At 45.3% G+C, this 10,889-nt stretch overlaps 1 non-coding gene across 1 annotated transcript; it reads right to left on the reverse strand.

Annotated features, from left to right (window-relative positions):
* Positions 1–10,603: 10,603 nt before the first annotated feature.
* On the reverse strand, positions 10,604–10,678 carry trnaa-ugc (transfer RNA alanine (anticodon UGC)). Its single transcript has one exon. It is a non-coding gene; the product is annotated as a tRNA-Ala (tRNA).
* Between the last annotated feature and the right edge of the window lie 211 nt (positions 10,679–10,889).

Raw genomic sequence — 10,889 nt, forward strand, 5'->3', positions numbered from 1 at the left:
CAGCCCAGAACTACACGGCAGGACCTGGTCAATGACCTGAAGAGAGCTGGGACCGCAGTCTCAAAGAAAACCATTAGTAACACACTACGCCATCATGGATTAAAATCCTGCAGCGCACACAAGGTCCCCCTGCTCAAGCCAGCACATGTCCAGGCACGTCTGAAGTTTGCCAATGACCATCTGGATGATCCAGAGGAGGAATGGGAGAAGATCATGTGGTCTGATGAGACAAAAATAGAGCTTTTTGGTCTAAACTCCACTCGCCATGTTTGGAGGAAGAAGAAGGATGAGTACAACCCCAAGAACACTATCCCAACTGTGAGGCATGGAGGAGGAAACATCATTCTTTGGGGATGCTTTTCTGCAAAGGGGACAGGACGATTGCACCGTATTGAGGGGAGAATGGATGGGGCCAAGTATCGCGATTTCTTGGCCAACAACCTCCTTCCCTCAGTAAGAGCATTGAAGATGGGTCATGGCTGGGTCTTCCAGCATGACAATGACCTGAAACACACAGCCAGGGCAACTAAGGAGTGGCTCCGTAAGAAGCATCTCAAGGTCCAGACCTGAACCCAATAGAAAATCTTTGGAGGCAGCTGAAAGTCCGTATGGCCCAGCGACAGTCCCGAAACCTGAAGGATCTGGAGAAGGTCTGTATGGAGGAGTGGGCCAAAATCCCTGCTGCAGTGTGTGCAAACCTGGTCAAGAACTACAGGAAACATATGATCTCTGTAATTGCAAACAAAGGTTTCTGTACCAAATATTAAGTTCTGCTTTTCTGATGTATCAAATACTTATGTCATGCAATAAAATGGAAATTAATTACTTAAAAATCATACAATGTGATTTTCTGGATTTTTGTTTTAGATTCCGTCTCTCACAGTTGAAGTGTACCTATGATAAAAAATTACAGTGCTCTACATGCTTTGTAAGTAGGAAAATCTGCAAAATCGGCAGTGTATCAAATACTTGTTGTCACGGTTGTCGTTGGTTAAGGAGGACCAAAATGCAGCAGGTATATGTAAGCTCATCTTGAGGTTTATTAACTCCAAAATGAACACCAAAATAACAAAAGAGAACGAACGATCAACACAGTCTGGCAAGGCACAAGGCTAAACTCAGAACAATCTCCCACAATTAAACAGACAAACACACCCAACTAATATAGGACTTCCAATCAAAGGCAACACCACACAGCTGCCTTCAATTGGAAGTCCACCCCAATTAACCAAACATAGACATACAACTAACTAGATCAACATTAGAAATACGTGAAACTCACAGTGCCCAAAAACCCCGGAATACTAAATCAAATGCCCTTACTACAAAAACACCACCCTGAACCACATAAAACAAATACCCTCTGCCACGTCCTGACCAAACTACAATACCAATTAACCCTTATACTGGCCAGGACGTGACACTTGTTCTCCCCACTGTACTTCTTTAACTGCACTGTTGGTTAAGGGCTTGTAATTAAGCAATTTAAGGTCTACACTTGTTGTATTCGTCGCATGTGACAAATAAAGTTTGATTTGATTGTATGTTAACCAGCAATAAAAAATGAGTTTCAGTAGATAAACTAAAGTTAGCTAGCTACCTAGCTAGGTGGCTTGCAGGAAAAATATATTACTTAGCTAGTCATCCTCTGTCTTCTCCCCTCTTGGTGCTGGCATCGGCTGTAACTGAGCTTCTAACATTAGCTAAATCCAACTCTTTCTTTCGAATCCTCTTCGCTATATCGCGGTTGAAACATGTATGGTTGAATGTCACCATGTAGCTAATAGATGCTCCATCGTCAAATTCGTGTTGATGAAAGGAATCACTTGAAGCCATTGCATCTGGTCAGTTCTTTCAGTTTGCCCAAAGGATTGTTGTTAGTTTCTGCCTCATGTTTTTTTTTAAAGAGCACGAAACACCTCCAAACAAGTTGTTGTCATTCAGAGATTGGAAAAAATGTGTCTGCTTGTATATTTACTAATGAATCCGCCATTAGGAACATCGCTGCAAGATGTCCGATGGCTTTATCAAACAAGGACAACCATATCTACACCCACAAAAATGTATATCATGATCAGTATAACATAGAGCCTTCGCGAAACGCCACCAAGTAAGACTACATGTATTTTTACAATTTATTTAAAATAGAGATAAAATGTTGATTAAAATAATCACTTATCAAATTTTTCTCATTAAAGATGCAAGACCCTGACACAAGTTGCTTAGACAGGGAGGTAGATACATTTCTATTTCTCATCATAACAAGATCTCAAAGTCATAGAGAACCAAGGATATGTTCTATGTTTTACTCTAAGGTGATTTTTAAAAGGTGGTGTTTGTCTGCCAGAGAGAGAGTTCGATACCTAATTCAGGGTCAGCTGAGGGAGTAATACATTGCATGTCAAAGCAAAAACCAAGCCATGAGGTCGAAGGAATTGTCTGTAGAGCTCCGAGACAGGATTGTGTCAAGGCATTTCTGCAGCACTGAAGGTCCCCAAGAACACAGTGGCGTCCATCATTCTTAAATGGAAGAAGTTTGGAATCACCAAGACTCTTCCTAGAGCTGGCCACCCGGCCAAACTGAGCAATCGGGGGAGAAGGGCTTCAGAGTGACGTAGCGGTCTAAGGCACCTCATCTCAAATCAAATGAAATTGTATTTGTCACATACACATGGTTAACAGATGATAATGCGAGTGTAGCGAAATGCTTGTGCTTCTAGTTACGACAGTCCAGTAATATCTAATAAGTCATCTAACAATCCCCCAACAACTACCTAATACACACAAATCTAAAGGGGTGAATGAGAATATGTACATGTAAGTATGTAAATGGATGGCCGAGCGGCATAGGCAAGTTGCAATAGATGGTATAAAATACAGTATATACATGTGATATGAGTAATGTAAGATATGTAAACATTATTAATGTGGCATTATTTAGAGTGGCATTGAATAAAGTGATTTATTAAAGTGGCCAATGATTGGGTCTCAGTGTAGGCAGCGGCCTCTCTGAGTTAGTGATTGCTGTTTAGCAGTCTGATGGCCTTGAGATAGAAGCTGTTTTTCAGTCTCTCGGTCCCAGCTTTGATGCACCTGTATTGACCTCGCCTTCTGGATGGTAGCAGTGTGAACAGGCAGTGGCTCGGGTGGTTGATGACCTTGATGATCTTTTTGGCCTTCCTGTGACATCGGGTGCTGTAGGTGTCATGGAGGGCAGGTAGTTTGCCCCTGGTGATGCGTTGTGCAGACCGCACCACCCTCTGGAGAGCCTTGGTTGAGGGCGGTGCAGTTGCCGTACCAGGCTGTGATACAGCCCGACAGGATGCTCTCGATTGTGAAGTTTGTCAGGGTTTTGGGTGACAAGCCAAATTTCTTCAGCCTCCTGAGGTTGAAGAGGCGCTGTTGCGCCTTCTTCACCACACTGTCTGTGTGGGTGGACCATTTCATTTTGTCTGTGATGTGTACGCCGAGGAACTTAAAACTTTCCACCTTCTCCACTTCTGTCCCTTCGATGTAGATAGGAGGGTGCTCCCTCTGCTGTTTCCTGAAGTCCACGATCATCTCCTTTGTATTGTTGATGTTGAGGGAGAGGTTGTTTTCCTGACACCACACTCCGAGTGCCTTCACCTCCTCCCTGTAGGCTGTCTCGTTGTTGTTGGTAATCAGACCCACTACTGTTGTGTCGTCTGCAAACATGATTATTGAGTTGGAGGCGTGCATGGCTACGCAGTCGTGGGTGAACAGGGAGCACAGGAGGGGGCTGAGCACGCACCCTTGTAGGGTCCGTAAACAGACCAGCCAGTTGGTCTGCACATGCTCTGAGGACACGGCTAGGGATGCCATCTGGGGAGGCAGCCTTGCCAAGGTTAACACGTTTAAATGTTTTTCTCACGTCAGCCATGGAGAAGGAGGGGGGGCGCAGTCCTTGTTACCGGGCCGTGATGGTGGCACTGTATTATCCTCAAAGCGGGTTAGGGTTTAGTTTGTTTGGAAGCGTGACGTCGGTGTCCGTGACGTGGGTGGTTTTCTTTTTGTAGTCCGTGATTTCCTGAAGACCCTGCCACATACATCTTGTGTCTGAGCCGTTGAATTGCGACTCCACCTCTGTACTGGCATTTCGCTTATTTAATTGCCTTGCGGATGAAATAACTACACTGTTTATATTCGGTCATATTCCCAGATCTCTTTCCATGGTTAAATGCGGTTGATCGCGCTTTCAGTTTGACATGGATGCATCCACAGTGTCTGGTTAGGGTAGGTTTTAATAATCACAGTGGGTACAACATCTCCAATGCACTTCTTTATAAACGCAGTCACCGAGTCAGCGTATAGGTCGGATCATATTTCAGTCCGCTTGATCAAAACATTCTTGAAGCGTGGTTTCCGATCGGTCAGACCAGCATTGCATGGTTCTCGTCACTGGTACATCCTGTTTGAGTTTCTGCCTATAAGACGGTAGGAGCAAGATGGCGTCATGGTCGGATTTGCTGAAGGGAGGGTGGGGGAGGGCTTTGTATGCATCGTGGAAGTTAGAGTAGCAGTGGTCGAGGGTATTGCCCATGCGCGTAGCACAATCAATATGCTGGTAGAATTTAGGTAGCCTTGTTCTCAAATTTGCTTTGTTAAAATCCCCACCTAAAATAAATGCAGCATCAGGATATATGGTTCCCAGGTGGCAACTCCGTCTGCCCCTTCTGCGGCGCCGTTGTTTTGGGTCGACTACTGGAATTAGATTCATTTTCCTGGGTGGTGGTCCGAACAAAGGATCCGCTTCGGGAAAGTCGTAGTCCTGGTATTATGCTGGTAAGTTGACGTTGCTCTTATATCCAATAGTTCTTCCCGGCTGTATATAATAAGTCTTAAGATTTCCTGGGGTAACAATATAATAATAATACATTAAAAAAACTAAATACTGCATAGTTTCCTAAGAACTCAAAGCGAGGCAACCATCTCTGTAGGCGCCATCATGCAGTGCTAGAGGCATCACTACAGACCTTGGTTCGATTCCAGGCTGTATCACAACTGGCCGTGATTGGTAGTCCCATAGGGCAGCTCAAATCAAATCAAATCAAATGTATTTATATAGCCCTTCGTACATCAGCTGATATCACAAAGTGCTGTACAGAAACCCAGTCTAAAACCCCAAACAGCAAGCAATGCATGTGAAAGAAGCACGGTGGCTAGGAAAAACTCCCTAGAAAGGCCAAAAACCTAGGAAGAAACCTAGAGAGGAACCAGGCTATGAGGGGTGGCCAGTCCTCTTCTGGCTGTGCAGGGTGGATATTATAGCAGAACATGGTCAAGATGTTAAAAATGTTCATAAATGACCAGCATGGTCAAATAATAATAATCATAGTAGTTGTCGAGGGTGTAACGAGCACGTCCGGTGAACAGGTCAGGGTTCCATAGCCGCAGGCAGAACAGTTGAAACTGGAGCAGCAGCACGGCCAGGTGGACTGGGGACAGCAAGGAGTCATCATACCAGGTAGTCCTGAGGCATGGTCCTAGGGCTCAGGTCCTCCGAGAGAAAGACAGAAAGAGAGAATTAGAGAGAGCATATTTAAATTCACACAGGACACCGGATAAGACAAGAGAAATACTCCAGATGTAACAGACTGACCCTAGCCCCCCGACACATAAACTACTGCAGCATAAATACTGGAGGCTGAGACAGGAGGGATCAGAAGACACTGTGGACCCATCCGATGATACCCCCGGACAGGGCCAAACAGGCAGGATATAACCCCACCCACTTTGCCAAATCACAGCCCCCACACCACTAGAGGGATGTCTCCAACCACCAATTTACCGTCCTAAGACAAGGCCGAGTATAGCCCACAACGATCTCCGCCATGGCACAACCCAAGGGGGCCGCCAACCCAGACAGGAAGACCACGTCAGTGACTCAACCCACTCAAGTGACGCACCCCTCCCATGGACGGCATGGAAGAACACCAGTAAGCCAGTGACTCAGCCCCTGTAAAAGGGTTAGAGGCAGAGAATCCCAGTGGAAAGAGGGGAACCGGCAAGGCAGAGACAGCAAGGGCGGTTCGTTGCTCCAGCCTTTCCGTTCACCTTCACACTCCTGGGCCAGACTATACTTAATCATAGGACCTACTGAAGAGATAAGTCTTCAGTAGAGACTTAAAGGTTGAGACTGAGTCTGCGTCTCTCACATTGATAGGCAGACCATTCCATAAAAATGGAGCTCTATAGGAGAAAGCCCTACCTCCAGCCGTTTGCTTAGAAATTCTAGGGACAATTAGGAGGCCTGCGTCTTGTGACGTTAGCGTACGTGTAGGTATGTACGGCAGGACCAAATCGGAAAGATAGGTAGGAGCAAGCCCATGTAATGCTTTGTAGGTTAGCAGTAAAACCTTGAAATCAGCCCTTGCCTTAACAGGAAGCCAGTGTAGGGAGGCTAGCACTGGAGTAATATGATCAAATTTTTTGGTTCTAGTCAGGATTCTAGCAGCCGTATTTAGCACTAACTGAAGTTTGTTTAGTGCTTTATCCGGGTAGCCAGAAAGTAGAGCATTGCAGTAGTCCAGCCTAGAAGTAACAAAAGCATGGATTAATTTTTCTGCGTCATTTTTGGACAGAAAGTTTCTCATTTTTGCAATGTTACGTAGATGGAAAAAAGCTGTCCTTGAAACAGTCTTGATATGTTCTTCAAAAGAGAGATCAGGGTCCAGAGTAACGCTGAGGTCCTTCACAGTTTTATTTGAGACGACTGTACAACCATCCAGATTAATTGTCAGATTCAACAGAAGATCTCTTTGTTTCTTGGGACCTAGAACAAGCATCTCTGTTTTGTCCAAGTTTAAAAGTAGAAAGTTTGCAGCCATCCACTTCTTTATGTCTGAAACACAGGCTTCTAGCGAGGGCAATTTTGGGGCTTCACCATGTTTCATTGAAATGTACAGCTGTGTGTCGTCCGCATAGCAGTGAAATTTAACATTATGTTTTCGAATGGCATCCCCAAGAGGTAAAATATATAGTGAAAACAATAGTGGTCCTAAAACGGAACCTTGAGGAACACCGAAATTTACAATTGATTTGTCAGAGGACAAACCATTCACAGAGACAAACTGATATCTTTCCGACAGATAAGATCTAAACCAGGCCAGAACTTGTCCATGTAGACCAATTTGGGTTTCCAATCTCTCCAAAAGAATGTGGTGATCGACGGTATCAAAAGATGCAGAGCCTCGGTCTGACGTCATTAAAAGGTCATTTACCTTCACAAGTGCAGTCTCAGTGCTATGATGGGGTCTAAAACCAGACTGAAGCGTTTTGTATACATTGTTTGTCTTCAGGAAGGCAGTGAGTTGCTGTGCAACAGCTTTTTCTAAAATGTTTGAGAGGAATGGAAGATTCGATATAGGGCGATAGTTTTTTATAATTTCTGGATCAAGATTAGGCTTTTTCAAGAGAGGCTTTATTACTGCCACTTTTAGTGAGCTTGGTACACATCCGGTGGATAGAGAGCCGTTTATTATGTTCAACATAGGAGGGCCAAGCACAGGAAGCAGCTCTTTCAGTAGTTTAGTTGGAATAGGGTCCAGTATGCAGCTTGAGGGTTTGGAGGCCATGATTATTTTCATCATTGTGTCAAGAGATATAGTACTAAAACACTTTAGTATCTCCCTTGATCCTAGGTCCTGGCAGAGTTGTGTAGACTCAGGACAATGGAGCTTTGGAGGAATACCCAGATTTAAAGAGGAGTCTGTAATTTGCTTTCTAATGATCATGATCTTTTCCTCAAAGAAGTTCATAAATTTATTACTGCTGAAGTGAAAGCCATCCTCCATTTGCAAAGGCTGCTTTTTAGTTAGCTTTGCGACAGTATGAAAAAGAAATTTCGGATTGTTCTTATTTTCCTCAATTAAGTTGGAAAAATAGGATGATCGAGCAGCAGTGAGGGCTCTTCGATACTGCACGGTACTGTCTTTCCAAGCTAGTCGGAAGACTTCCAGTTTGGTGTGGCGCCATTTCCGTTCCAATTTTCTGGAAGCTTGCTTCAGAGCTCGTGTATTTTCTGTATACCAGGGAGCTAGTTTCTTATGACAGATGTTTTTAGTTTTTAGGGGTGCAACTGCATCTAGGGTATTGCGCAAGGTTAAATTGAGTTCCTCGGTTAGGTGGTTAACTGATTTTTGTCCTCTGACGTCCTTGGGTAGGCAGAGGGAGTCTGGAAGGGCGTCAAGGAATCTTTGGGTTGTCTGAGAATTTATAGCACGACTTTTAATGCTCCTTGGTTGGGGTCTGAGCAGATTATTTGTTGCGATTGCAAACGTAATAAAATGGTGGTCCGATAGTCCAGGATTATGAGGAAAAACATTAAGATCCACAACATTTATTCCATGGGACAAAACTAGGTCCAGAGTATGACTGTGGCAGTGAGTAGGTCCAGAGACATGTTGGACAAAACCCACTGAGTCGATGATGGCTCCGAAAGCCTTTTGGAGTGGGTCTGTGGACTTTTCCATGTGAATGTTAAAGTCACCAAAAATTAGAATATTATCTGCTATGACAACAAGATCTGATAGGAATTCAGGGAACTCAGTGAGGAACACTGCATATGGCCCAGGAGGCCTGTAAACAGTAGCTATAAAAAGTGAGTGAGTAGGCTGCATAGATTTCATGACTAGAAGCTCAAAAGACGAAAACGTCATTGTTTTTTTTTTTGTAAATTGAAATTTGCTATCGTAAATGTTAGCAACACCTCCGCCTTTGCCGGATGCACGGGGGGTATGGTCACTAGTGTAACCAGGGGGTGAGGCCTCATTTAACACAGTAAATTCATCAGGCTTAAGCCATGTTTCAGTCAGGCCAATCACAACAACATTATGATCAGTGATTAGTTCATTGACTATAACTGCCTTGGAACTGAGGGATCTAACATTAAGTAACCCAATTTTGAGATGTGAGGTATCACAATCTCTTTCAATAATGGCAGGAATGAAGGAGGTCTTTATACTAGTGAGATTGCTAAAGCGAACACCGCCATTACAGCTTTACAGATTTCACACACATAATATCATTAGACCCATTATGCAACACAACTGTTTTCAGAGCAGTAACCTGTTTCTTGACGGTAGGCATGATTTCTAATAAATCCAATACCTTAGCTCCAGGAAAACAAAGTGTATGGGTGTTTCGGACATCCACCAATCTAACCACGGAGCATCTCATAATAATGGTTGATGGCTTTTGTCCATTTCTAGCAGGAGCCCTTTGCCCAACCTTAGCCCCATCAGGGGCTCCTCTAATTCGCTCCCCACAAATGATAGGAATAGCAGAGCCCACCGTAGACCACGGTGAAGCAGATCCCACCTTAGTCCCCGGCGATGCCATCACAATGTTGGCCGATACCGAAGAAACCTCCAACGCTCCATGAGAAGATGGATCTGGGACTTCAGACTCCAGAGCAGCGAAGCTATTCGATGTCGGCAGCCCATTCATGAATCCCTTCCCCGCAGAGGGCTTAGAAAGTGTAGGACGCCGCCCTCGACTTCCACGATGAACGACGATTTGTCTCCCTGCCAGGCCAGCCAGGTTCAGGAGAAGATCATCCCAAGATTCAGCAACAAAAGGTCCCGCCGACTCCATTCTCCATCAGTCAGCGATCACTTCCGAGCAGAGGCCAGTCCACTGAAGATAACCTGCCCGAAGGCGAGACTCCCATCAGCCCAGCTCGTTGCATGGCCCTCGGAGTGGAGGAAAAAGAGAAAATTGCAGGTCTTGGCTTTCCCAGTAGCCTGTGCAATTCAGCTATTTGTTTACCCCGCTGACCTGAACCTGGACTCTGATGACCCTGCTGACCTGAACCTGGACTATGATGACCAGATTGTTGGGTTTGTGGATTGTTACCATTTTTACATTTACATTTACGTCATTTAGCAGACGCTCTTATCCAGAGCGACTTACAAACTGGTGCATTCACCTTATGATATCCATTGGAACAACCACTTTACGATAGTACATCTATATCTTTTTTTTGGGGGGGGGGGGGTTAGAAGGATTACTTTATCCTATCCCAGGTATTCCTTAAAGAGGTGGGGTTTCAGGTGTCTATGGAAGGTGGTGATTGACTCCGCTGTCCTGGCGTCGTGAGGGAGCTTGTTCCACCATTGGGGTGCCAGAGCAGCGAACAGTTTTGACTGGGCTGAGCGGGAACTGTGCTTCCACAGAGGTAGGGGGGCCAGCAGGCCAGAGGTGGATGAACGCAGTGCCCTTGTTTGGGTGGAGGGCCTGATCAGAGCCTGAAGGTACGGAGATGCCATTCCCCTCACAGCTCCGTAGGCAAGCACCATGGTCTTGTAGCAGATGCGAGCTTCAACTGGAAGCCAGTGGAGTGTGCGGAGGAGTGGGGTGACGTGAGAGAACTTGGGAAGGTTGAACACCAGACGGGCTACGGAGTTCTGGATGAGTTGTAGGGGTTTAATGGCACAGGCAGGGAGCCCCGCCAACAGGGAGTTGCAGTAATCAATTTAATTTTTAATTTAATTAATTTAATTTTACATTTGTCATTTAGCAGACGCTCTTATCCAGAGCGACTTACAGTAGTGAATGCATACATTTCATTTTTTTTCCGTACTGGTCCCCGTGGGAATCGAACCCACAACCCTGGCGTTGCAAACACCATGCTCTACCAACTGAGCCACACGGGACCATGACGGGAGATGACAAGTGCCTGGATTAGGACCTGCGCCGCTTCCTGTGTAAGGCAGGGTCGTACTCTGCGAATGTTGTATAGCATGAACCTACAGGATCGGGTCACCGCCTTGATTTTAGCGGAGAACGACAGGGTGTTGTCCAGGGTCACGCCGACGCTCTTAGCACTCTGGGAGGAGGACACAATGGAGTTGTCCACCGTGATGGCG

The sequence above is a fragment of the Salmo salar genome, chromosome 17 (genome assembly GCF_965601325.2).
Source record: "Salmo salar chromosome 17, fSalSal1, whole genome shotgun sequence".
Lineage (NCBI taxonomy): Eukaryota > Metazoa > Chordata > Actinopteri > Salmoniformes > Salmonidae > Salmo > Salmo salar.